The sequence below is a fragment of the Heterodontus francisci genome, unplaced genomic scaffold (assembly GCF_036365525.1).
Source record: "Heterodontus francisci isolate sHetFra1 unplaced genomic scaffold, sHetFra1.hap1 HAP1_SCAFFOLD_222, whole genome shotgun sequence".
Taxonomy (NCBI): domain Eukaryota; kingdom Metazoa; phylum Chordata; class Chondrichthyes; order Heterodontiformes; family Heterodontidae; genus Heterodontus; species Heterodontus francisci.
The window spans coordinates 3,026,776-3,053,479 of record NW_027141699.1 but is presented as its reverse complement, the minus strand read 5'-3'; the positions used below and the strand labels follow the sequence as shown (position 1 = coordinate 3,053,479).

Here is a 26,704-nt window from a genome sequence, read left to right as displayed (position 1 = left end):
CTAGGGGAATCCAGTGATGGCCCCGAATCCTATAGCTCTCTCAGCCTGACTGTTTGGATCGATGTTCACATAGTCACCGGACCTCCTGAACAGGACATTGGTGACCTCCTTGATGCACTGATTCACCACAGATTGTGAGATTCCACACATATCTCCAGTGGATCCCTGCAATGACCTGGTGGTGAAGAAGTTCAGTGGCATGGTGAGCTTCAGTGACACTGGCATTAGGTGCCCACCAAGTCCCATGGGACACAGATTAAAGTGAATGAATCTGCTCTTTACCTTGTCTTACTGGAACGTTCACTGTCTGGAAATGTCTGTTTGAAAATGTTTTCCTGTTATATTAATGGAGCAGAGGAGCAGATGTGAGGTACTGTTCAACAGAGTGGTTTGGAAGTGGGTGAAGGGGTGGAGTGACGGTGTGAGTGTGAGGCGCGGTGAGTTGGCCATTCTCAATAGAGTGACAGGAATGAAGGTCAGAGGAACAGACCAGGCAGGAAACACAGAAAGAGTGAGGAGAAGCTGGTGTGAAAAACAGAGATTAAACAAGAGGTCTGTTCAGTTGGTTTGGGTCTGGTGTTTAGAATCCCCGGAATCTGGGTTCACTTCCCTTCCAACTCAGGGAATTGTATCAACATTGTGTTCATAAAACCATTGAATGATACCCAAAGAAGGAGACCATTTGGTCCATTGTGTCAGTGCTGTCTCTTTGGTTGTGCTATCCAATTAGTCCTGCTGCTCAGCTGTATCCTGTAATCTGTACATTTTTCCTTCCAGTATTTATCCCTATTGCTTTTCAAAGTTACTACTGAATCTGCTTTCAAGTCCTGATCAGACAGTGCATTCCAGATCACAACACATCACTGTATAAAAAATCATTCCTCATTTCGCCTCTGGTTCTTTTCTCAATCACCTGATAAATACATCCTCTGGTTACTGACCCTTTTGCCACTGGAAACAATTTCTCCTTATTTAACTTATTGAAAACCTTCTTGATGATGTCACATACTAGACTGCCAGTAAAACTGAAGCCCATGGAATAAAAGGGACAATGACAGCATGGATATGAAGTTATCAGACTGATAGTAACATAGGAACATAGGAGCAGGAGTAGGCCATTCAGCCCATCGAGCCCACCCCTCCATTCAATATGATGATGACTGATCATCCACTTCAATGCCTTTTTCCCACACTATCTCCATATCCCCTATATCATTTGTATTTAGAAATCTGTCAATCTCTGCTTTAAACATACTCAATGACTGAGCTTCCACAGCCCTCTGCGGTACAGAATTCCAAAGATTCACAACCCTCTGAGTAAAGAAATTTCTCCTCATCGCTGTCCTAAGTGGCTTCCCCCTTATGTTGAAATTGTGTCCCCTGGTTCTAGATTCCTCAACCGGAGGAAAACTTCATCTACCCTGTCTATCCCTTTAAATATATGGTAAGTTTCAATGAGATCACCTCTCATTCTTTGAAACTCTAGAGAATACAGTCCCAGTTTCCCCAATCTCTCTTCATAGGACAGTCCTGCCATCCCGGGAACGAGTCTGTTGAACCTTCGTTGCACTCCCTCTATGGCAATGATATCCTTCCTAAGGTAAGGGGACCAAAACTGCACACAGTATTCCAAAGTGCAGTCCAACCAAGGTTATATACAATTGAAGCAAGACTTCACTACTCCTGTACTCAATTCCTCTTGCGATAGAGTCGAACATGTCATTCGCCTTCCTAATTGCTTGCTGCACCTGCATGTTAGCTTTGAGTCACTTATTGACAAGGACACCCAGGCCCCTTTGTACATCTACACATTCTGATCTCTTACCATTTAAGAAATAATCTGCACATCTGTTCCTCCTACCAAAGTGGATAACCTCACATTTTTACACATTATATTCCATGTGCCACTTTCTTGTCCACTCACTAAGTCTGTCCAAATCCCCTTGAAGCTGCTTTGCATCTTCCTCACAACACACATTCCCACCTAGTTTTGTGTCATCCATGAACTTGGAAATATTAGATTTGGTCCCCACATCCGAATCATTGATATATATTGTGAACAGCTGGGTCACAGTGTGGTGGTGAACAGTTGTATTTCTGTCTGGAGGAAGGTTTACAGTGGGTTCCACATGGTTCCTCATAACTTCAGTTATGTGCAGAGACTGGAAAAGCTGGGGTTGTTCTCCTTGAAGCAGAGCAAGTTCAGAACAACTTTGACAGAGTTAGAATCAAGGAATCAAATGGTTACAGTACAGAAGGAGACCATTCAGTCCATCATGTCCATGACAGCTCTTTGCAACAGCAAATCAGCTAATTCCACTCCTCTGCCCTTTCATTGTAACCCTGCACATTTTCTCTATTCAGGTGTTTATCCAATTCCCTTTTGAAAGCCACGATTGAATCTGCCTCCAGCACACTCTCAGGCAGTGGATTCCAGATCCGAACCTCTCGCTCTGTCCCACACCCCGGTACCATTGCAGAAAATCTCTTCTGTTCATTTCATCCCTCATCAATAATTGAAATGAAATGTTTATTAGGAAATGCACAACATAAAAAGGAGAGAGAAATAAATGCTGAGCAAAATAGAAGTCAATGTTTGGAAGGTAAAAAGTGCAAAAGATGTAACTTTTATTCTGGATGAGTGAGAGGAATATATCACACTTTGGGGATTTTGTAAGAGGATTTACTGATAAACCTGGGATTTGAGAGGAAGCTGGTTCATGGTTTCCAGAACAAATTCAGCCCCTGGGGTGGAGCCAACAGCTGCACAGTCCAATAACAGACAGGATGGGGACACTGTCTCAGGCCTGGTGAGCTCAGTCGATGAAAGCATGAAACTCTGAATCTCAATATTTTTGAGTGTGAGCCCCACGGTGGGTGTCTTTTATTTCCTCTTTAGGCTGATTTTGCAGGCATTCTCCAGCTCTGAATTCCTCGGCAGAGAGTTCAAGGAGTGTTTGAAATGAGATTCAACAGCAGTATGAGAAAGTCTCTCCTTGATTCAGGACTCTTACCTCTCTGCAGCATCTCACTGCTGAAGATTGAACTTTGTCTCATTTCATTCTCAGCTCAGGGTCGGTATGGACCAATGGGACTTCTGGCTGTCTCCCACTTCACAATCCATCAGTGCTGAGAAAGCAATGGGGAATATTACTCACATGTTGTAATGTTTTATAAATACTTGAATGTATTTCACACTGTGTCTAACAGTGTGTATCTCCCCTGGTTTATCAGCTCACCAATACTTCAACAGAACATTCACATAAAGTGAGCTCTGAGATCTGTTCGAATCCCATTCCCAAGACCTAGAAAGTGGGATTGGGCTGGATCGCTCTTTTTCAGCTGGCACAGACACGATTGCTAAATGGTTTCATTCTGAGCCACAAATTTTCTCCATTTTCTATGTTCTATGAAGTGAGGTGTGATTGGGAGGGGCAATTCCACCAGTGTTATATTTTCTCCCAAAAAAATGACACAAGGGATACTTCACTTTTTTATTCATTCATTCATGCGATGTGGGCATCGCTGGCAAGGCCAGCATTTACTGCCCATCCTTAATTGCCCTTGAGAAGGTGGTTTGGTGGGCTGCCTTCTTGAACCACCCTTGAGTGAGTGTGGCATCAAGGATCCCTAGCAAAATTGAAGTCACTGGGAATCAGGGGGAAAACTCTCCACTTGTTGAAGTCATACCCAGCACAAAACAAGATGTTGTGGTTAGTGGAGGCCAATCATCTCAGTCCAGGACATTGCCTCAGGAGTTTCTCAGGGTAGTGTCCCCGACCCAAACATCCCAGCTGTTTAATTGACGACTTTCTCTTCAACATAAGTCAGAAGTGGGAATGTTAGATGATGACTCACAACTCTTCAGATACTGAAGCAGTCTGTGCCTGCAAGCAGCAAGACCTGAACAACATTCAGGCTTGAGCTGATAAGTGACAAGCAACCTTCTGGCCACACATTTTCCAAGCAGTGAACATCTCCAATGAGAGAGAAAAAAAATCTACCTTTTGATATTCAGAAGCATTATCATCGTTAAATCCCCCACCATCAACATCTTGACCAGAAACGTAACTGGACCAGTCACATCTATGCTGTGGCTATAAGCGCAGATCAGAGATTACGAATTCTGCAGCAAGTATCTCACCTCCTGACACCCCAAATCCTGTCCACCATCTACAAGGCACAAGTCAGGAGTGGGATGGAATACATCCCACTCAACAACACTCAAGAAGCTCAACACCATCCAGGACAAAGCAGCGCACTTGATCGGCACCTAACCCGCCACCTGAAACATTCAATCCCTCCACAACCAGTAAACAGTGGCTGCAGTGTGTACCATCTCCATATGCACTGCAGCAACTCGCCAAGTATCCTTCAACAGCACCTTCCAAACTCGTGACCACTACCACCTCGAAGGACAAGGGCAGCAGATGCATGGGAACTCACTACCTGCAGGTTCCCCTCCCAGTCACTCACCATCCTGATTTAAAACAATATCGCCATTTATTCACTGTTGTTGGGTCACAATCCTGGAACTCCCTCCCCAATAGTACTGTGGGTGTTCCTGCACCATATGGACTGCATCAGTTCAAGAAGGCAGCTCTCCACCAACTTCTCAACGGCAATAGGAATGGGTAATAAATGCTCGCCTTATCAGCGATACTCACACCCAAGAATGCGTCTGCGTGGGTTTCCTCTGGGTGCTCCGGTTTCCTCCCACATGCCAAAGACTTGCAGGTTGATAGGTTAATTGGCCTTTATAAATTGTCCCGAGTATAGGTAGGTGGTAGGGAAATATATAGGGACAGGTGGGGATGTGGTAGGAATATGGGATTCGTGTAGGATTAGTATAAGTGGGTGGTTGATGGTCGGTACAGACTTGGTGGGCCGAAGGGCCTGTTTCAGTGCTGTATCTCTAAACTAAACTAAACTAAATGAATAAAAACCAAATCACTCTCCACAGATTCCCCACAATCTGGGCTTGGACATTTACTTCAGGAGCACAGAGCTTTATATCACTGAAACATGAGTTCCAATCTTCATATTCTGTTCACTTTTCACATTATTTTCTACCAGTCCACTAGCTTTTATTAATTCAGTATTCGGGTCTCTGCTCCTCCGCCGTTTCTAACATCTCACCTCTTACAAAAAAACACTCTGATCTATCGTCGGTAGTCGATGACCCCTCATTTTAAACTCCATCTGCCAAAGCATTGCTCTTTCACTTAATCTATCAAGAAGATTTGAAAATAAATTTCTTGCCAAAGGATAATTTTCTGCATCTGCTCCCTCGCCATTTGCTTTTCCCATTTGTCTTTCACTTGGCGCAAATCGAGAGAAAGTAAAGATGGAAGGAAGGAGGGGAGGAAAAATCCTGCTCCGTTTTGTGATCCCTATTTGATCTTCATTCCAGTGCAGTTTGGGTGAAGAATTCCAATTGTCTGTCTCAATTTTAATAAAGTATAACCAATTCTGGAATCACTGTCTGGACATCGGCAAGAACAGGTTTCGAGGCTGACTTTACAAATAAACTCACCCAACATAAACAATACACGAAACAGTTCATGAACTAGCGACAAAAATGGGATTTGAACCCACGTGTGCAGAACACAATGGATTAGCAGTCCATCGCCTGAACCTCTCGGACACCTTGTCAGTTGCACGGACGTAGCTGTCACCTTCAGCACAGCTTCTGGCTGTGCAGCCAGCTGTGTAATGATGGAAATATATCTTCTGTAAGTAAATGAAGTTGGGAATGGAGCGGTGTGAAACATTTCCAGACCATGTCCAACACATTTCTACTCAGTGTGAAAACCCACCACGGAAAGACTGGAACATACAATCATTTGATCACATCATGATTAACATCACTCAGACACCTGAACCATTAGGTCACTGACGAGGTCATGATGACCGAATTTCTCATGAAATGACTACTGAACTAACTGACTGGAAGAATTGCTTTAACCCCACATGATCAGCGAGGCACAGCATCAGGCCGACTTGTCGGGTGGTGTAAACAGATATCACTGCTTCTGATCTTCACCAGAACAGAGAGTGAGATGTAACATTGATCAACAAACAGACTGTGAGAGAATACAACAGAATAAAACACATGGAGAGACACTGTGGAATAACAAATAGATTTGATTGGAATGTTGAAATTTTGATTGGAATGGATAAAACACCAGAAACAGCTGATTAAATTGGGATTCTCATCATTATGTTGATCTGGGACAGAAAAGAGAAACTGATGGAAAGAAGAGAAGAAGGAAGAAAAGAAAGGATGGAACTGTTCAATTTTTTCAGTTTTTTCACTCGCCCATCAAAGCTGATAAAAAAAAGTTGCAAATAACAGAGAATTTCACCAAAAAGGGAGATTAAATGTTGCTGAAACCTTGGATCGAAGGATGCCCCAACAGATCACCTGTTTGACTGTCTCCTCACTGGGGGATTTCAATCAGTGAGCAATATTATACTCTACTTTTTTTGTTAATTGTTCCCAGAACTGTCACTTGGAATTAATATCTGTGTTCCGACTCCTGAATAATAAAATTGTGAGTTTCTCGATATTTTCTGGACACAGTTCCTGCTGAAAGAACTAACAACTCTTTTTAATTTGCACAATACTAGATGCACACTCATCAAGCCTGCTCAGATAGCATCCTTGGTGCTGCTCTCTCTTCTCCCAGACTTCATCTCATGTGACTGTTGCATCATCACTCTGACAGTGGGAGGGGTTGATCCCACTATCTTCAGCATTAACCCTTTACATCCTTATTCCACACTGTCTGTCCAAAAAAAATGGGTGGAGGGAACTTCCTTCATTTATCAAAACACCAACAGCAGCACAGTGGCGCAATGGTTAGCACCGCAGCCTCACAGCTCCAGCGACCAGGATTCCGTTCTGGGTACTGCCTGTGTGGAGTTTGCAAGTTCTCCCTGTGTCTGTGTGGGTTTCCGCCGGGTGCTCTGGTTTCCTCCCACCTCCAAAAGACTTGCAGGTTGATAGGTCAATGGCCATTGTACATTGTCCCCAGTGTAGGTACGTGGAAGGAGAATGGTGGGGATGTGGTAGAGAATATGGGATTAATGTAGGATTAGTATAAATGGGTGGTTGCTGGTTGGCACAGACTCGGAATGACATGACACAGAATGTTTGTCATTGGGTTGAATCATTTCTGTGTGAGGAATGTTCCAGCATCATAAACCAGGGGAACGTGTTGACTGAGCTGTGTCTTCATCTCTTCTGGACAGTTCACCCTTCATTCTGCTCTGATTCACTTTCCCAAAGCGGATCTACAGATTCTCAAATCTGGAGACTGGGTTTTCTTATTTTGTTCCTTTTGATTTTTCTTGCTCCTGAGTGATAATATATTCCAACCTCGGATCAAACTTGCCCTGTCTCCCAGTCTCGATTAGGAGCGACAAATAACGGCACCAACATTCTGAAACATACAACACGGTCACATTCTGCTTCAGTGAGATTAATGCTGAGGCAGTTTCCGTGTCGAATGCGATTGTGAACAAATTTCTCTCAAGGAAATTGTGAGTGATCAAGTATTTGCACTGAATTTCTGTGCAAGAAGGGACAGTTTCAAACAGCCATTCCCAAATCACTTCCTTCACAAAGACAAAGACTGTGCTGTCTTAACGTGTGACTCAACTTCACAAACAAATTTGAACTCTAAGTTCAGGAGAAGACAGAGATGTGAATGATTGACAGTGTAATCTTTAAATCATAATTTTCCGTTTCTTCGTTGAAGTGAGGCTCAACCCAAATCCACGAGAGATTGCAGAAAGCTACAAACTTGGATCCAGAAATCAGAAAAGTAGTGAAACAGTTGGTGAGTACATTGTGACACTGAAGAATTTATCACCACATTGCAACATTGGAACATTCTTAGACCGTACATTATGAGACAGATTTGTGCTTCTATTGGTGGATGAGGAAAGATACTAAACACACAAAATCCCAATTGAGTTTGTGTGTAAGATTGCTCTTTCCACAGAGATAGCATCAAAGAATGCTCGTGAATTTCGTCCTATGCCAGTGACAGTAACGCACTTCAGAGGAACTTAAACACACTGGTAAAATGGGCTTTCACACAACAGATAACATTTTACACAGAGAATTGTGAAGTGATGCAGTTTGGGAGGAGGAATGAGACAATGTACACCAATCTTTTTTGATCAAGGTTTGAAAAGGTTGCCACGAGAAAAGAGGACACTTGGCTTTATTAATAGAGGCATAGAGTAAAAGCAAATAAGTTATGCGAAACCTTTATAAAACACTGGGGGTGAATGGCCTACTCCTGCACCTCCACAGAAAGCTTCCACTCCAGGCTCAAACACCCTCTTCAGTATCACTCTCCATACATCCCGCCATTCCACGCACGGATATCTCCCTCAGGATCAGTTCACAGCTCCACAGTCCTGCCACATCCAGTCGTGAATGGTGGTGGATAATTAAATAACTAACAAGATGAGGAGGCTCCAAAAACATTCACATCCTCAATGATGGTGATGCTGAGCACGTCAGTGCAAAAGATGAAGCTGAAGCATTTGCAACCATCTTCAGTCAGAAATATTAAGTGGATTTGATCTGTGCTAATTTCAGCTCCTCATGCTCACTGGTGCCTTGGTTCTCTGGTGCTAATTTCAGAGTAAATCATGCAGCTTGACAATTGGAGCCAAAGAAAAAGACACAGGAAAGGTTGAAAGTGCCAAAACCTGGGATTGAAGCAAGAACTGTTTAACTGTTAATACAGCACGAACCCAACAAAGCTATTTCAACAACACGCTAAAGCCACCATTCTGTCACTGCTTTGGAAGACAATATATACATTAAAGTGTTTGTAAAAAGTTACAGAACACAACATGTGAGTAATATCCCCCATTGTTTTCTCAGTACTGATGGACTGTGAAGTGGGACACAGCCAGAAGTCCCACTGTGCCACACTGACCCTGAGCTGTGAGTGAGATGAGATAAAGTTCAATCTTTAGCAGAGAGATTCTGGAGAGAGGTAAGAATCCTGAATCAAGGAAAGACTTTCTGACACAATAAAAGCAAAATACTGCAGATGCTGGAAATCTGAAATAAAAACAAAAAGTGCTGGAAATACTCAATAGCTCTGGCAGCATCTGTGGTGAGAGTAACAGAGTTAACGTTTCTGTTCTGTGACCTTTCATCAGAACTGACACAGGTTAGAAAAGAATTAGGTTTCAAACAAGAGAAGGGGAGCGGCATGTGGGAGAGAACAAAGGAGAAAGCGTTTGATAGGGCAGAGGGCAGGAGAGATGAAATAACAAAGCTGTCCTGGGACAAAGGCAAAGAGTGTGTTAATGCTTGTGGTTGCCTGACACCAGCCATGCTCTGATGTTATTGAACACAATGTTCAATCCACAAGGCTGTAGAGTGCCGAATCAAAAGGTCGGGTGCTGCTCCTCGAGCTTGGGTTGATTTTCACTGGAACACTGGAGCAGACCAAAGACAGAAATGTTGACATGAGAGCAGGGGGGAGTGTTGAAATGGCAAGCAACCAGAAGCTCAGGGTCATGCTTTCGGCCTGAGCAGAGGTGTTCCACCTCATCTGCGTTTGGTCTCCCCAGTTTAGAGGAGACCGCATTGTGAGCAGTGAATACAGTATACATAATTGAAAGAAGTACAAGTAAATCGCTGCTTCACCTAAAAGGAGTGTTTGGGGCTTTAGATAATGAGCAGAGAGGAGGGAAAAGGGCTGGTATTATATCTCCTGCGATTGCATGGGAAGGTGCCTTGGGAAGGGGACGAGGTATTGGGGGTAATGGAGAAGTGGAACAGTGTGTCGCGGAGGGAACAATCCCTATGGAATGCTGACAGGGGAGGGGAGGATGCGTTTGGTGGTGGCATCATGCTGGAGGTGGCGGAAATGGTGGAGGATGATCCTTTGGATGTGGAGGCAGGTGGGGTGGAAAGTGAGGACAAGTGGAACCCTGTCGCAGTTCTGGGAGGGAGGGGAAGGCAGAGGTTGAGGGTCCTGTCAACTACGCTGGGAGGGGGCAGGGGGCGGGGGAGTAGTTGAAATCTGGTGATGTTGTTGAATTTAATTTCAAACAATCCTTGAACTCTCTGCTGATGAAGACTGAAAAAGGGAAGAACAACCACACAACAAGGGTCTCAAATCCAAGACCCTGAGATTAAAAGTCTCATGCTCTACCAACTGAGCTAACAAGGCCTGATACAGGACTTCTGCTCTGTCTGTTATTGGACGGATGCAGCTGTTGGCGCCACCCCAAGGGCGGGAATTTGTTCCACCAACTGTGAAGCAGCTTCCCATCAATTCCCCAGATTATCAGTAAATCCACTTCCAGAAGCCCCAAAGTGTGATATATTCCTCTCACTCATCAATAATAAAATTGAAATCTTTTTACCTTCCAAATGCTGCCATCTATTTTGTCAGTATTTATTTCTCTCTCCTTTCTACTTAGTTGATGCATTTCATCAGAATTGTTTTTTCAATTATATCTGAGGGAAGAAATGAACAGATCTGGCAGCTCAAAAGTGGGCATCCATGAGGCACTGTGGGCCAGCAGCAGCAGCAGAATTGTATTTAAACACAATATGTTACCTCATGGCCTGACATATCCCTCACTCTACCATTACCATTAAGCCAAGGAGAGCAATAGTGGTTCAATGAAGTGTGCAGGAGGGCATGTCAGGAGCAGCACCAAGCAGACCTAAAAATGAGTGAAGCGACAACACAGGATTACTTGCATGTCATATCTCGGAAGCAGCATGCAATAGACAGAGCTGAGTGATCTCACAACCACAAGATCAGATCAAAGCTCTGCAGTCCTGCCACATCCAGTCCTGAATGGTGGTGGATAATTAAACAATTAACAGGAGGACGAGGCTCCACAAATATCCCCATCCTTAATGATAGGGGAGACCAGTATATCAGTGCAAAATGCAAGGTTGAATCATTTGCCACCATCTTCAGCCAGAAGTGCCAAGTAGATGATCCATCTCGGCCTCCTCCTGAGGACCCCAGCATCACAGGTGCCAATCTTCAGCTAAATCCACTTCACTCCACCTGATATCAAGAAATGGCTGAAGGCTCTGGATACTGACAACATCCTGGCTGCAGTGCTGAAGACTTGTGCTCCAGAACTAGCCACGCCGCCTGCCAAGCTACAACACTGGCATCTCCCCAGCAATGTGGAAAATTGCCCAGGTATGTTCTGTATACAAAAGGCAGGACAAATCCAACCCGGTCAATTCCTGCCCCATCAGCCTCCTCTTGATCATCAGTAAAGTGATGGAAGGTGTCGTTGACAGTGCTATCAAGCAGCACTTCCACAGCAATAACCTACTCACCAATGCTCATTTTGGGTTCCGCCAGGGCCACTTAGTTCCTGACCTCATTATGGCCTTGGCCCAAATATGGACAGAAGAGCTGAATTCAGGAGGTGAGGTGAGGTGACAGTGACTGCTCTTGCCAAGGGCATCAAGGAGCCCTTGCAAAATTGAAGTCAATGGCAATCAAGGAGAAAACTCTCCACTGGTTGGTGTCATACCTTGCGCAAAGGAATATGGGGCTGGTTGTTGGTGGCCAATCATCTCAGTACCAGACATCGCTCAGGAGTTCCTCAGGGTAGTGTCCTGGGCCCCAACCGTCTTCAGTTGCTTCATCAATAAACCTCCTTCCATCATAAGGTCAGAAGTGGAAATGTTCACTGATGATTGCAAAATGTTCAGTTGCATTAGTAACTCCTCAGATACTGAAGCAGTCCGTGTCCACATGTAGAGAGACCTGGGCAAGATTGGGTTTGGACTGATAAGTGGCAAGTAACATGCACGCCACAAAAATGCCAGGCAATGACCATTTCCAACAAGAGTGAATCTAAACATCTCCCCTTGACAGTCAATGACATTACCATTGCTGAATCCTTCACTGTCAACATCCGGAGGGTTACCAATGAGCAGAAACTGAATTGGATCAGTCATATAAATACCGTAGCTACAAGAGCAGGTCAGAGGCTGGGAATTCTGCTGCAAGTAACTCACCTCCTGTCCACCATCTACAAGGCACAAGTCAGGAGTGTGATGCAATACTCCCCACTTGCCTGGATGAGTGGAGCTCCAACAACACCAAAGAAACTCAACACCATCCAGGACAAAGCAGATCACTTGATCAGCACTCCATCCACTACTTTAAATATTCACTTCCTGCACCACCAGTGAACAGTGGCAGCAGTGTGTACCATCTACAAGATGCACTGCAGCAACTCACCAAGCCTCCTTCGACAGCACCTTCCAAACCCCCAACCTCGACCACCTAGAAGGACATTGGATGAATGGGAACACCACCATCTGCAAGCTCCCCTCCAAATTACACACTGTCCTGACTGGGAACTATATCACCATTCCTTCACTGTCACTGGATCAAAATCTTGGAACTCCCTTCCTGACAGCACTGTGGGTTTACGTACAACACATGGACTGCAGCAGCTCCAAAAAGGCAGCTCACCACCAGCTTCTCAAGGGCAATTAAGGATGGACAATAAAGGCTGCGTTTGCTGACAACGCAACCACTAGGTGGCACAACTCGCTTTCTCCCCCTCCTTCGCACCGGCCGCTTCCACCCTCCACAGTCGCTGGCTCCAGACCTCGCTGCTCCCACCCCCTCTTCCCTGGCCGATTGTCTCCCAATCACGTCACCCCATTCTCTGGTCGTTCGCTCACTGCCCACCCCCCCTCCCCTCCAGCCGCTAGCTCTGGGCTGCGCTGCTTCCCTTCTCTCGGCTACTTGCTCCCACGTTTGTCCAGTCTCCACGTGCCGCCCGAAGAAGGAAGGTGGGCTGCAAAGTGTGACATAGGAGCGAGTAGTGAGTGGCCTAGAGGAGGAATGTTGCATTGTCCTAGAGCTAACGGCAAGAGCGGGGTTTGGGGGTCAGAGAGCGAGCAGTCGTAGAGCTGGATGACGCGAGCGGGGAACAATTGTCCAGGGGAGCATTGAGGTGTGGAGCGAGCAGCTGAGGGGAGGAAGCGTTGAGGCCTGGAGCGAGTTCCCGAGGGGGGAGAGCTCCAGCCTCAAAGTCTCCTATTCAGCCGCTTCCTGCAGCTGAGTGAGGGGCTGGATACCCGATGATGCTTTTGCGCACATGAGCGAAGATGGACCAGGCGCGGATATGCGATGATGTTGGCTCTGCGCAATGACATCATCCTGCGCATGTGCCACTTAATCCTGGCAAGATGTAGCTGTGCCTATGCACAGCTTGGCACAGTCCGATGATGTCAGCGGGCCGTTGCATTGACAGGAATCACATTGTGTCAGCAGTGCCCACATCCCATGAAAGAATGTCCTGAATCCTGGCACCGGCAGGCAACACAGCCGTCTGGACTCTTGCTCTTTGCTGCAGAGAACAGAGTCAATCCACCTTACTATACTGTCCCCTACTACCACTACATTCCTTTTTTCTCCCTCTTTGAGCCGCAAACACTTACTGCAGACGTGTTTGCCCTGGATCACACCGGCATCCTGGAGCTCCCACATGCTGCAGCTGTGACACATCACCTGTCCTGTCATCCATAACGTGTTTCAATTAACTACTTAAATATTTTATTCAATTATTCATTTTATTGCATATTTTATTAAGCTTACTTTTGGTTTGTTTACTATTTTAAACGTTAGGACTAAAATGGACCTTAATCACTTACCACATACTCATCAAACAGGTAGCTTCTTCCAAACAAATCAACGACCTGCTTGCCTGTGATGTCACAGCTTCCCAGATCCTCACCAAACAGCTCCTTCCACTGCACCGAAAGAAGAACCAAATCCTGTCAACTCACCCCAGCGGCTCTCTGTTTCCCTGCTCTCACTCTCCATTGTGATGTCACTCCTGCCGTGCTCCTCTCTCTCTCGCTCTGTCTCCAAGTCTCTGCTTTTGACGCACTGCTTTACTCTCTGTTCCATCGTGCTCCTCTGACTCTGGTCCAAAATCTGACTTTGGTGGGACTTGAACCCACAACCTTTAGAACATTTTCTCGATCAGCATTTAGTAGTCCAACACACTACCCATTGCGCCACAGATGCTTTGATAGACATCGCCAAGGCTTTGATCTTGTTCGCAGAGACGGACTCTTCAAACTGCGATGGAACATTGCCTGGACTCCTGAACTCTTGGGCGTCATCTCTTCTTTCCACGAGAACATGCACAGTTCCATCAGTTACAATGGAGCAACATCAGACGCTTTCAAGATCAGCAGTGGGGTAAAGCAGGGCTGCGCGCTGGCGCCAACTCTTTTACGAACAGAGGAACATAGGAGGACACCATTCAGCCCGTCGAGCCTGCTCCACCATTCAATTTGATCATGGCTGATTATCTACCTCAACGCCCCTTTCCCGTGCTATCCCCATATCCTTTGATGTCATGAGTATCAAGATTTATATCAATTTCTGTCTTGAACATGCTCAATGATTGAGCTGCCACAGCCCTCTGGGGCACAGTATTCCAATGATTCACCACCGTCTGAGTGAAGAAAGTTAACCCTATCTCAGTTTTAAATGGCCTACTCCTTATTCTGAGACTATGTCCCCTGGTTTTAGACTGACCAACCAGGGCAAACATCCTGTCTACATCCACACTGTCACGCCCTGGAATAATTTTGTCAGTTTCAATGAGAGCACCTCTCATTCTTCGAAACTTTAAGGAATACAGGCCCAGTTTCCTCATTGGACAATCCCAACATCCCAGGGATTAGTCTGGTGACCCTCTGTTTCACTCCCTCTTTGGCAAGTATATCCTTCCTGAGAAGAGCAGACTAAACTGTACACAATCCTCCAGTGCGGATTCACCAAGGCTCTATACAATTGCAGCAAGACATCTTTACTCCTGTACTCATGACCCCTCGTGTGGATACAACATATCATTTGCCTTCCTAATTGATTGCTGCACCTGCACAAGAGCTTCTAGTGTCTCATGAACAAGGACACCCAGGTCCCTTTGGACATCAACACTTCCCAACCTCTCACCATTGAAGAAATACTCTGTCTTTCTATTATTCTACCATCGTGGAGAACTTCACATTTATTCACATTATATTCCATCTGCCATGTTCTTGCCCATTCACTGAGCTGCTCCATGTTCCCTGGAAGCCTCTCTGCATCCTCCTCACAACTCACACTTCACCTAGCTTTGTGTCATCTGCAAACTTGGAAATATTACATTTAATCCCCACATCCAAATCATTTATATAGGTTGTTAACAGCTGTGGCTCCAACACTGATCCTTGCAGTACCCCAATAGTAACAGCCTGCCATCCTGAGAAGGACCCGTTATTCCTGCTCTCTGTTTTCGGTCTGTTAACCAATTCTCAATCCATACCAATATATTATCCCCAATCATATGTGCTCTAATTTTGTTTACTCACCTCCTGTGTGGGTCCTTACCAAACGAAAATGCAAATACCACACATCCACTGGTTCTCCTTTATCTGTTCTACAGGTAACATCCTCAAAAAACTCAACAGGTTTTTCAAACCTGTTTTTCTGTTCACAAATCAATGTTGACTCTGCCCAATCATATAATCATTTTCTAACTGTCTAGTTATCACATCCTTTATAATTGGTATATTCTTCTCCATGCTGTTATTGTACACTTTCAGTGACTCAGATGGGGGTGTCCACCTGCACATCAGAGCTGACGACAAGCTGTTCAACTTGGCAAGACTGTGCGCCAAGACCAAAGTGGGTAAATTCCTGGTCTGTGAGTTGCTGTTTGCTGATGGCGCTGTGCTGACATCCCATAATGAAGTTCTCTTACAGCAGCTTGTAGATCAGTTCCCCCTGTCCTGCAAGGAGTTTGGATGAAAGTTATGGGCCAGGACGTAGAGACTCCACCTTCCATCAACATCGACAACCTCACTTTGGAAGTTGTCAACAGCTTCACATACCTTGTATCAACAATCACCAGCAATCTGTCCCTTGATACTGAAATCAGCACCAGGATTGTCAATGCTGCAGCTGTCATGTCAAAGTTGAGAAAACGTGTGTAAACCGACAGCAAACTGAATGATACAAAGCTCCACTTGCACCAGGCTTGTGTTCTCAGCACCCTCCTTTATAGTAGAGAAGCATTAACAACTTATATAAGCCAAGAAAAGCGTCTGAACAGCTTCCACCTCCACTGCCTCAAATGGATATTGGGCATCTCCTGGCAGGACAGAGTGCCGAATGTGGAAGTAAACCAGCGTGCAGGGATCCGCAGCATGTTTGTCCTCTTGAGTCAGCGGTGGCTCTGTTGACTGGGTCAAATGAATGATGGCCACATTGCCAAATACATGCTCTATGGTGAACTTGCTATCAGCACGAGACCAACAGGCCAGGGAAAAAAATCAAGTCCTTTGGAGAGGTTTGTGTTAATTAAGGAGAGTGGGCATGGATTTATTAATGGAAGTCCATGCTTGACAAATCCAACTGCATTTTTTGATCAACTATCTGAGAAAGTTGATGAAGGGAATGCAGTGGGTGTTGTTCATTTGATAAAGTACCACTTGCAAACTCCACACAAGCAGTACTCAGAACTAAACCTGGGTCATTGGAGTTGTGAGACTGCAGTGCTCACCACTGCACCACCTTTCGAATGTGGATAGAATAAAAAGTGAGTTTGGATTGTCAGAAGCAGTCTGAAAAGATGGCTGAAACAAAAGGTGAAAAGCCTGAAATGTTAACTCTGTTTCTCTCTCCACAGATGCTGCCCGAGGTGCTGAGCAGTTCCTGCACTTTCTGTTTTTATTTCAGCTTTGCAGGATGTTGCTTTGATCAGAAAAAAATGGATGATCGGCTGTGGGTGCCAGTGAAATTCCACAGGAGCGAATAAAAAATTCGCTGGTAGTGGCTCGTTGGTCTAGGAGTATGATTCTCGCTTTGGGTATTTAAATGATTAATATGTGAGAGGTCCTGGTTTCAAATCCCAAACGAGCCCTTTTCTGTTGCCTTTTTTATTTTAAGGTCATCGATTGGTTTCAGCCTTCCAGAAAGCGGAATCGACTTCCAATCTGAGCCTGCTTGAGGACAGGGGAACTGGATTCAAAGAGCTTGTCGACAAAATTGAAATGAACAAAATATACAGAAAGTCAAGTGGGAATATGTTTAGATAGAGGATCTGGATCGGCGCAGGCTTGGAGTGCCGAAGGGCCTGTTCCTGTGCTGTAATTTTCTTTGTTCTTTGTTCTTTGCAGCAGTAACTAAAGGCCTGCTCAGGTCTGCAAATGAAACCCGACCCAAGCCTGACAGCACCACATCCGACCTGGTCCGAGTCCTTTCATTTTTTCCCGTGCCCGAACTGACCACCAGAATGTTCAGTTAAACTAGCTTCCATTTTTCACTTTTTAAGCTTGTGCATGTAAGGCAACAAAAACTGTAACTGGACTTGAAAGGTTGTTTCAATGTACATTAAGATGAGAGCTACGTACCGGAGGTGATGAGGTAAAGATTGTTACCATAGAAGTTAGTGATTGTTAGGTCACTGGTTATAGAGAAAGTCATGGAGTTGAGCCCAGACAGGTTGTCCCACACTGTATTGATTAAAATATTGCCCGAAGGCGAGAAAATATCATTATACATTCCCCAGACTCATGCTTTACAGGTTGAAATACTTGCTGCAAATTTATCCAGAGAGCAGGTGAGATGCAGAGACCAGTAAGGTCTTGAGTGATTAATTATTATAAAATATACATTCTTATATTAAAGAGATTGTGCTCTATCTTCGATGGAATCTCTCACTGCAGACTAGTGCGGAGTGTTTCCCGCCTTGATGTGCTGGCTGTCACTGGATCTTGAGTCCAGGCCTCTGGATTACTGGTCCAGTAATCTTTGAAATGTCTGCCTTGATTTAATATTTTAATCTGGTAAGTCAGATTTTACAAAAAAGAAAATTAACTGATTTTAGACTGCTTCGTATTTAGCAGTGTCAAATGAATAAAGAAATTAAAATATATTCAAAATTATATATCAACTATTAAGTACTAATGCCCAGCTTTGTATATAAAAAAATGCCTCTTAATCTCATTAATTATCCATAAACACTGAGGCCACATTAAACTAAAAGCAGCGATGTATCAAGTCTGACACTTAATTAATTAAATATATTCCAAATTCAGAGCATAATTCATTGTCTTTCCCCTCTAAATCTCTTAATTTGCATTCCAAGCCTCCTTTACTTTACAATCTTTATTCAATACAATATGTTTTGAGGCAGGCACGAGAAGTCTTGCCAACCCCTAACGGGATGCAGTCAATTCATTTGCAAACTGTGCAATTAAAGAAAAGGGTGAAGTTGCTATTAACGCAGATTGAAGCTGTTCACCTGCTATTGTCACCAAGCACGAAGGAAAACCAAGAGAGAAACCAAAACACAAAATGGTTAAATTTGTGTCAATGAAAAATAGAACTCATTAAAAACATCTTATTACACAACAGTGCAGCAACTGATTCTTTTGGGCCTCCTTATCTCGAGAGACAATGGATACATGCCTGGAGGTGGTCAGTGGTTTGTGAAGCAGCGCCTGGAGTGGCTATAAAGGCCAATTCTGGAGTGACAGGCTTTTCCACAGGTGCTGCAGAGAAATTTGTTTGTCGGGGCTGTTGCACAGTTGGCTCTCCCCTTGCGCCTCTGTCTTTTTTCCTGCCAACTACTAAGTCTCTTCGACTCACCACATTTTAGCCCCGTCTTTCTGGCTGCCCGCCAGCTCTGGCGAACGCTGGCAACTGACTCCCACGACTTGTGATCACTGTCACAAGATTTCATGTCGCGTTTGCAGACGTCTTTAAAGCGGAGACATGGACGGCCGGTGGGTCTGATACCAGTGGCGAGCTCGCTGTACAATGTGTCCTTGGGGATCCTGCCATCTTCCATGCAGCTCACATGGCCAAGCCATCTCAAGCGCCGCTGACTCAGTAGTGTGCACAAGCTGGGGATGTTGGCCGCCTCGAGGACTTCTGTGTTGGAGATACGTTCCTGCCACCTGATGCCAAGTATTCTCCGGAGGCAGCGAAGATGGAATGAATTGAGACGTCGCTCTTGGCTGACATACGTTGTCCAGGTCTCGCTGCCATAGAGCAAGGTACTGAGGACACAGGCCTGATACACTCGGACTTTTGTGTTCCGTGTCAGTGCGCCATTTTCCCACACTCTCTTGGCCAGTCTGGACATAGCAGTGGAAGCCTTTCCCATGCGCTTGTTGATTTCTGCATCTAGAGACAGGTTACTGGTGATAGTTGAGCCTAGGTAGGTGAACTCTTGAACCACTTCCACAGCGTGGTCGCCAATATTGATGGATGGAGCATTTCTGACATCCTGCCCCATGATGTTCGTTTTCTTGAGGCTGATGGATAGGCCAAATTCATTGCAGGCAGTCGCAAACCTGTCGATGAGACTCTGCAGGCACTCTTCAGTGTGAGATGTTAAAGCAGCATCGTCAGCAAAGAGGAGTTCCCTGATGAGGACTTTCCGTACTTTGGACTTCGCTCTTAGACGGGCAAGGTTGAGCAACCTGCCCCCTGATCTTGTGTGGAGGAAAATTTCTTCTTCAGAGGACTTGAACGCATGTGAAAGCAGCAGGGAGAAGAAAATCCCAAAAAGTGTGGGTGCGAGATCACAGCCCTGTTTCACGCCACTCAGGATAGGAAAGTGCTCTGATGAGGAGCCACCATGTTGAATTAACATCTTATTACACAACAGTGCAGCAACTGATTACATTGTTAATATTTCATTAAGATTAAAATGGCAAAGAGCTTCAACACCCCTCGAATCAGGAAAGGGCAAGAAAGAGCTAACCGGATAATTCTGTGCCTGGGGCTGAGTTCTGCTACAATGTACACAAAAACTGTTTATTGATTAATACAGTGTAAGTTGAAACACCAAGCAGAGTAGGAAGTACACTTCAAAAGATCTGCGGTTTCCAGTGTTTCACTAACACAATTATAACACAAGGTATTTAGAGTATTCGAATGTGTCTGACCCAGCCCGGCCTGACCTGAGCCCGAATGCTGAACCCAAATGCCGAACCAGGAGGAGCGACCCAAACCCGAAACATGTCATCGGGACCCGTCGGGTTAGGGTCAGGCAGGGAGCCATGTTCTAGCATTAACTGAGACCTGGCTCCAAAAGCAACAGTACTGTGTTCTGGTCTGGAATGGAATTCTTCTGTGTTTCTGTTTGGCTTGGATTGACTCATCGATTTTCTTGTTTTTCACTTTGTCGATGCCTTTGAATAATTGTGGATCCTTCTTCAGGGTGTCTTCTTTCACCAGGTAGTTCTGACCTCTGATTATGTTGATCGTAATCAGCTTCAATTTGCTGATAATTTTGGAAGTGAGCAGATTTCCTTTGCTTGAGTCTACAACATGTAACTCAGTCTGACGTGTGGACCCATGGGAGGATTTGAAAGCTGCCCTTGCATTGGAGAATACAGTTGCATCAATCCAAACAGAGGTAGAGTAGATGTGACAGTTCAGTCTGTCAATCATGGGACGTTTAATCTCAGGGTTGTGAGTTTGAGCGCCATTTAGATTTTCCCTATTTTTCGGCTTCATTAGCAGAGATGACAAGGAGTGTTTGAAATGAAATTCAACAACAGTATGAGAAAGTCTCACTTTCATTCGGGACTCTTAACTCTCTGCAGCATCTCGCTGTGAAAGATTGAACTTTATCTCATTTCATCCTCAGCTGAGGGTCAGTGCAGCTCTGTGGGACTTCTGGCTGTCTCCCGCTTCACAATCCATCAGTGCTGAGAAAGCAATGGGAAATATTACGCATGGCTGAGTAAGCAGAGGACACCGATTTAAGGTGATTGGGAAAAGAAAAAAAGGCAACGTGAGGAAAAACCTTTTTTATGCAGCAAATGGTTAAGATCTGATATGTACTGCCTGAGAGTGTGACGGAGGAAGATTCAACCATAGCTTTCAAAAGGATAGATTATAATTATCTGAAGAGAAAAAAAAGTCAGGTTTTCATGGAATACATGAGGATGTGGCATGAGCTGAGTTGCTTGTGCAGAGAGGCAGCACAAGCACGATGAGCTGAAACCTCCTTTTGTGCTGTAAGTATTCTGTGATCTATGATTCTATACAAAGTGAAACCAACACTCACAAATGAGAAACTGACACGTACAGTGTAAACCCCACACTAACAAACCATCAAATGCCAGGAACAGATTAAAACAACAGCTCTAGACAAGAAACGGACAGATACTGTGTGAAACCCAAAAATCATTTCGCAGGATTTGGCAGGTAATGTGTAAAAACCTCTCTTCAATATCCATACTGCAAGGTACAAAGAAAATTAGGTACAAACCCAGGCTCATACTTCGAAGACTGAGAGATAAAGAGAAAAACACAGACTCACCTGCAAGAGGCTGACAAGTACAGAGAATAAAACAGAGGGGGTGCAGATTAAAAACACATGCATGTTACAGAAATTGATAGGGATAGAATCAAATCCTTTCTCACACATGACATGAAAATTGGTGGTGTCGTAAATCGTGAGGAGGAAAGCATTAGATTACAGGACGATATAGATCGCCTGAGGCATAGAATATAAGAGCAGGGCGTTATGATGGAGCTGTATAAAATGCTAGTTAGGCCACAGATGGAGTACTGTGTACTGTTCTGGGCACCACATGATAGCAAGGATGTGATTGACCTGGAGAGGGTGCAGAGGAGATTCACCAGGATGTTGCCTGAACTGGGGAATTTCAGCTATGAAGAGAGACTGAAAAGGCGAGGTTCGTTTTCCTTAGAGCAGAGAAGGCTGAGGGGAGAGCTATACAGAATTATGAAGGGCATTGATAGTTTAGATAGGAAGAAAGTATTTCCATTAGCAAAGGGGTTAATAAACAGGGGGCGTAGATTTAAGGTAAGGGGCAGGAGGTTTAGAGGGGATTTGAGGAAAAAATCTTACCCAGAGGGTGGTTGGAATCTGGAACGCACTGCCTGAAGGGGTGGTAGAGGCAGGAACCCTCACAACATTTTAGAAGTATTTAGATGAGCACTTGAAATGCCATAGCATACAAGGCTACAGGCCAAGTACTGCAAAATGGGAAATAGAATAGTTAGGTGCTTGATGGCTGGCACAGACACGATGGGCCGAAGGGCCTGTTTCTGTGCTGTATAACTCTATGACTCTATATCAGAAACTGATAGATCTGGACAAAAGCTGATGCTCACATACAAGTTGTTGAAAGATAGGTGGTGAAACTCACATCGCAATAGCAGAAACAAACAGTCACTGACCAAAAACTGAAACAGAGTAAAAACCCACATTGTCACACCAGAAATTCACGGTTACGAAGAAAAGCTGACTCTCTCCTCCCAGGCACTGACAGGTACAAAAGAAAACACACACGAGCATACCAGGAAATGAAAGGCTGCATTTGCTGACAACGCCAACACTAGGTGGCGCTGCATCAGCACATGTGCAAAAGCAGCCTGTTCAAATAAAACGTCCCAGTCAGCGACGTTCTGGCAGCTGCCAGGACTAAAGATGGCGCTGCTCAAAGAATCACACAAAGGCAATGCAAAGCAAAACAAAGGCCATGTGTTCACATGGCAGCAGGGACTGGCTGGTGAGATCGGGCGGAGGGGGGGCGGTGGGGTGGAGGGGGGGTAGAATGTCCGGAGAGATCAGGGAGGAGGAGGAGAGCACACCCAAAGCCACCAAGGTCTTCGGCCGCTCCCTCCCCACTTCCCCCACGCTCTCTACTTGCTTCCCCCACACTCTCTACTCACTTCCCACCCCTCTCCCCGCCCTCTCCCCTCACTTCCCCCGCTCTGTCCCCCCACCCTCTCCAACCCCCACTTCCCCCGCCCTCTCCTTCTGTTAAGCTATTCCGTGACCTTGTCTTATCAATGCCTTCTCCTTTGATATCTCTTGCCCCACCCCCGCTTTACTTGCTTAAAATCTTTTGCATTTCTTATATCTGCCAGTTCTGAAGAAGGGTCACTGACCTGAAATGTTAACTCTGTTTCTCTCTCCACAGATGCTGCCAGACCCGCTCAGTTTTTCCAGCACTTTCTGTTTTTATCATTGATGTTCTTCTTTTTTACTTTGCTGATGTCTTTGAATATATTGCGGATCCTTCTTCAGAGTGTCTTCTTTCACCAGGGAGTTCTGACCTCTGATGATGTTGATCGTAATCAGCTTCAATTTGCTGATAGTTTTGGAACTGAGCAGATTTCCTTTGCTTGAGTCTACAACATGGAACTCAGTCTGACATGTGGACCCAAGGGAGGATTTAAAAGTAACTTGGATGATCCCTAGGACTGGTGGAGGAGTATCTGATCCATGGGAACCCAGGTTCAATCCCGGGTTTCAGCAATTCTGCTTCCTTATGCATCCCTTGCCTTGGTTCTGATATTCCGGTTGCACAATTTACTTTGAAATTATTTACCAAGCACCAGTGGATTGGATTTGAGAAGCAACACAGAGTTATTTACAGCATAGAAGGTGGTCGTTTGGACCATCATGTCCATGCTGGCTCTCCCCGGAGCAATCTCGTCAGTTCCACTCACCAGCTCCATCCCTTTCCTCCTGCAAGTTTCTTTCCTTCAAGTATCCATCCAATTTCCTTTTCAAATCATTGATTGTCTCTGCTTCCACCACACTCGTGGGCCAAGTCATTACCACCCACAACATAAAAAAGTTCCACCTCATCAAGGATGGGAAACACTTATATCTTCTATATTTAGCTTATTCTCTATTTCTATGAGAATAGAATGGCAGTCAACATGAAAAGGAACCCAAAAATCTTTGAGCAGCATGTAAAAGATAAGTGGGTAGTAAGAGGTAGAGTGCGGCCTATTAGGGACAAAGAGGGGAATATATGCTTGGAAGTGCAGGGCAATGTTAATCTACTTAATGAGTACTTTGTATCAGTGATCACTAAGGAAGTGGAATTGGACAAAATATCATTCGAAGTGAAGAGAGTAGAGGCAATGGAGAGGGTACAAATTGAGAGAGGGAGGTACTAAAAAGGCGGAGCAAAGCGGCACCGCAAAGTGCTTCGTGGTAATATCCAGGGCATCACCAAACCAGCAATCCGCCGCCTGGCTCGCCGTGGCGGGGTCATGCGGTTCTCGGGTTTGATCTATGAGGGCACTCGCGGGGTGTTGAAGGTTTTCCTGAAGAATGTGATCAGGGATGCGGTCACCTACACTGAACACGCCAAGCGCAAGACGGTCACTGCCATGGATGTGGTGTACGTTCTGAAACGGCAGGGCCGCACTCCACGGATTCGGTGGCTGAACAACTCGACCCTTTCCAGCAACCACAAAACAAATGCTCTTCTAAGAGCCACCCACCGCCTCACACAGAGAGAGCAGTGACCTGGAAACGGGAGCTGGGATAGGCTGTTCAGAACTGACTGGAATAAATCTGTGCTGTATTCGGGAATAAAACTGGAATCACCGAATTTGACATTTCACTTGCAGCAAGGATGTGCAGTGGATTTGATTTTCTAAATGGGCTGTGTAAACAGTGCCTGAGGTTCTACAGTTAGTTATTTCCCCAGTCGACACTGCCCTCAGTGAAAAGCCACACCTTCTTCGAGAGACAATGGGTAAGCGCCTGGAGGTGGTCAGTGGTTTGTGGAGCTGTGCCTGGAGTGGCTTTAAAGACCAATTCGAGAGTGACAGACTCTTCCACAGGTGCTGCAGATAAAATTGGTTGTCAGGGCTGTTACACAGTTGGCTCTCCCCTTGCGCTTCTGTCTTTTTTCCTGCCAACTGCTAAGTCTTTTCGACTCGCCGCACTATAGCCCCGCCTTTATGGCTGCCCGCCAGCTCTGGCGATCACTGGCAACTGACTCCCATGACTTGTGATCAATGTCACAGAACTTCATGAAGCATTTTCAGACGTCTTTAAAGTGGAGACATGGATGGCCGGTGGGTCTGATACCAGTGGCGAGCTCGCTGTACAATGTGTCCTTGGGGATCGTGCCATCTTCCATGCGGCTCACATGGCCAAGCCATCTCAGGCGCGGCTGGCTCAGTAGGGTCTATAAGCTGGGGATGTTGGTCACCTCGAGGACTTCTGTGTTAGAGATACTGTCCTGCCACCTGATGCCAAGGATTCTCCGGAAGCAGCGAAAATGGAATGAATTGAGGCGTCGCTCTTGGCTGACATATGCTGTCCAGGCCTCGCTGCTGTAGAGCAAGATACTGAGGACACAGGCTTGATACACTCGGACTTTTGTGTTCTGTGTCAGTGCGCCATTTTCCCACACTCACTTGGCCAATCTGGACATAGCAGTGGAAGTCTTTCCCACGCGCTTGTTGATTTCTGCATCGAGAGACAGGTTACTGGTGATAGTTGAGCCTAGGTAGGTGAACTCTTGAACCACTTCCAGAGTGTGGTTGCTGATATTGATGGATGGAGCATTTCTGACATCCTGTCCCATGATGTTCGTTTTCTTGAGGTTGATGGTGAGGCCACATTCGTTGCAGGCCACATTCGTTAGCCTGTCGATGAGACTCTGCAGACACTCTTCAGTGTGAGATGTTAATGCAGCATTGTCAGCAAAGAGGAGTTCCCTGATGAGGACTTTCCATACTTTGGTCTTCGCTCTTAGACAGGCAAGGTTGAACAACCTGCCACCTGATCATGTGTGGAGGAAAATTCCTTCTTCTGAAGACTTGAATGCATGTGAGAGCAGCAGGGAAAAGATGATCCCAAACAGTGTGGGTGCGAACAGTACCGGATCCAAAACGTTAACTCTGCTTCTCGTTCCACAGATGCTGCCAGACCTGCTGAGTGGTTCCAGCATTTCTTGTTTTTATTACATTGGTTAAAATTGTCGACCTGGCAGAAGGTTTGAATTCGCAAAAGGCGCCAACTTCAGTGTCGGAAAGAAGCGATTACTGGAAAATCTATTTAAAGTTGTTCGTAAAATATTTTCCACCAACCTTTAAAAACCTTTGTTTATTCCGCTATTTTCGCCACAAATTCCTGGCGCTATTTTACGCACAGCTTTAACCTGTCATTTTTTCCCACTTCTTATCTGGTACTGGCGGTAAAAGACTCCATTCAGCAATCCTTAAGGGACCAATAACTCAAACTTGGTGTGGAAAGGAATAAATTAGACTATTGGTAATTCCCTTCAAACAGGGATCAGGGGGACAGTGAGAAGCCACTGAAATAGTTGCTTAAACATTTTAAATAGATCTTATTCTGCCCTGTTACTGACATGCTGGAATTAGACAGTGATCAGCCCTTTCACAGAGACTGTGGGTGGCTCTGAAAAGAGCCTTTGGGGTATTAGATGACATTTTGGCCGCTTTCCTTTTTCTGGAAGCTCTGAGCACTGGTTTTCTTGGGCAGCAGCACGGCCTGGATATTAGGCAGCACCCCGCCCTGTGCGATGATCACTCCCCCCAGCAGCTTGTTGAGCTCCACGTCGTTGCGGATGGCCAGCTGCAGGTGTCTGGGGATGATGCGGGTCTTCTTGTTGTCCCGGGCCGCGTAACCTGCCAGCTCGAGCATTTCAGCTGTCAGATACTCGAGCACAGCAGACCGGGGCTCCTGCACCCACACGCTCAGCATAGTTACCCTTTCTCAGGAGCCTGTGAACACGGCCCACCGGGAACTGCAGTCCAGCCTGGGAGGAGCGAGACTTGGCCTTGGACCAAGCATTTCTGCTGGTCTTTCCTCTTCCAGACAT

At 45.5% G+C, this 26,704-nt stretch overlaps 1 pseudogene; it reads right to left on the bottom strand.

The window, feature by feature from the left end:
* Positions 1-26,704, bottom strand: LOC137364429 (histone H2A-like; annotated as a pseudogene).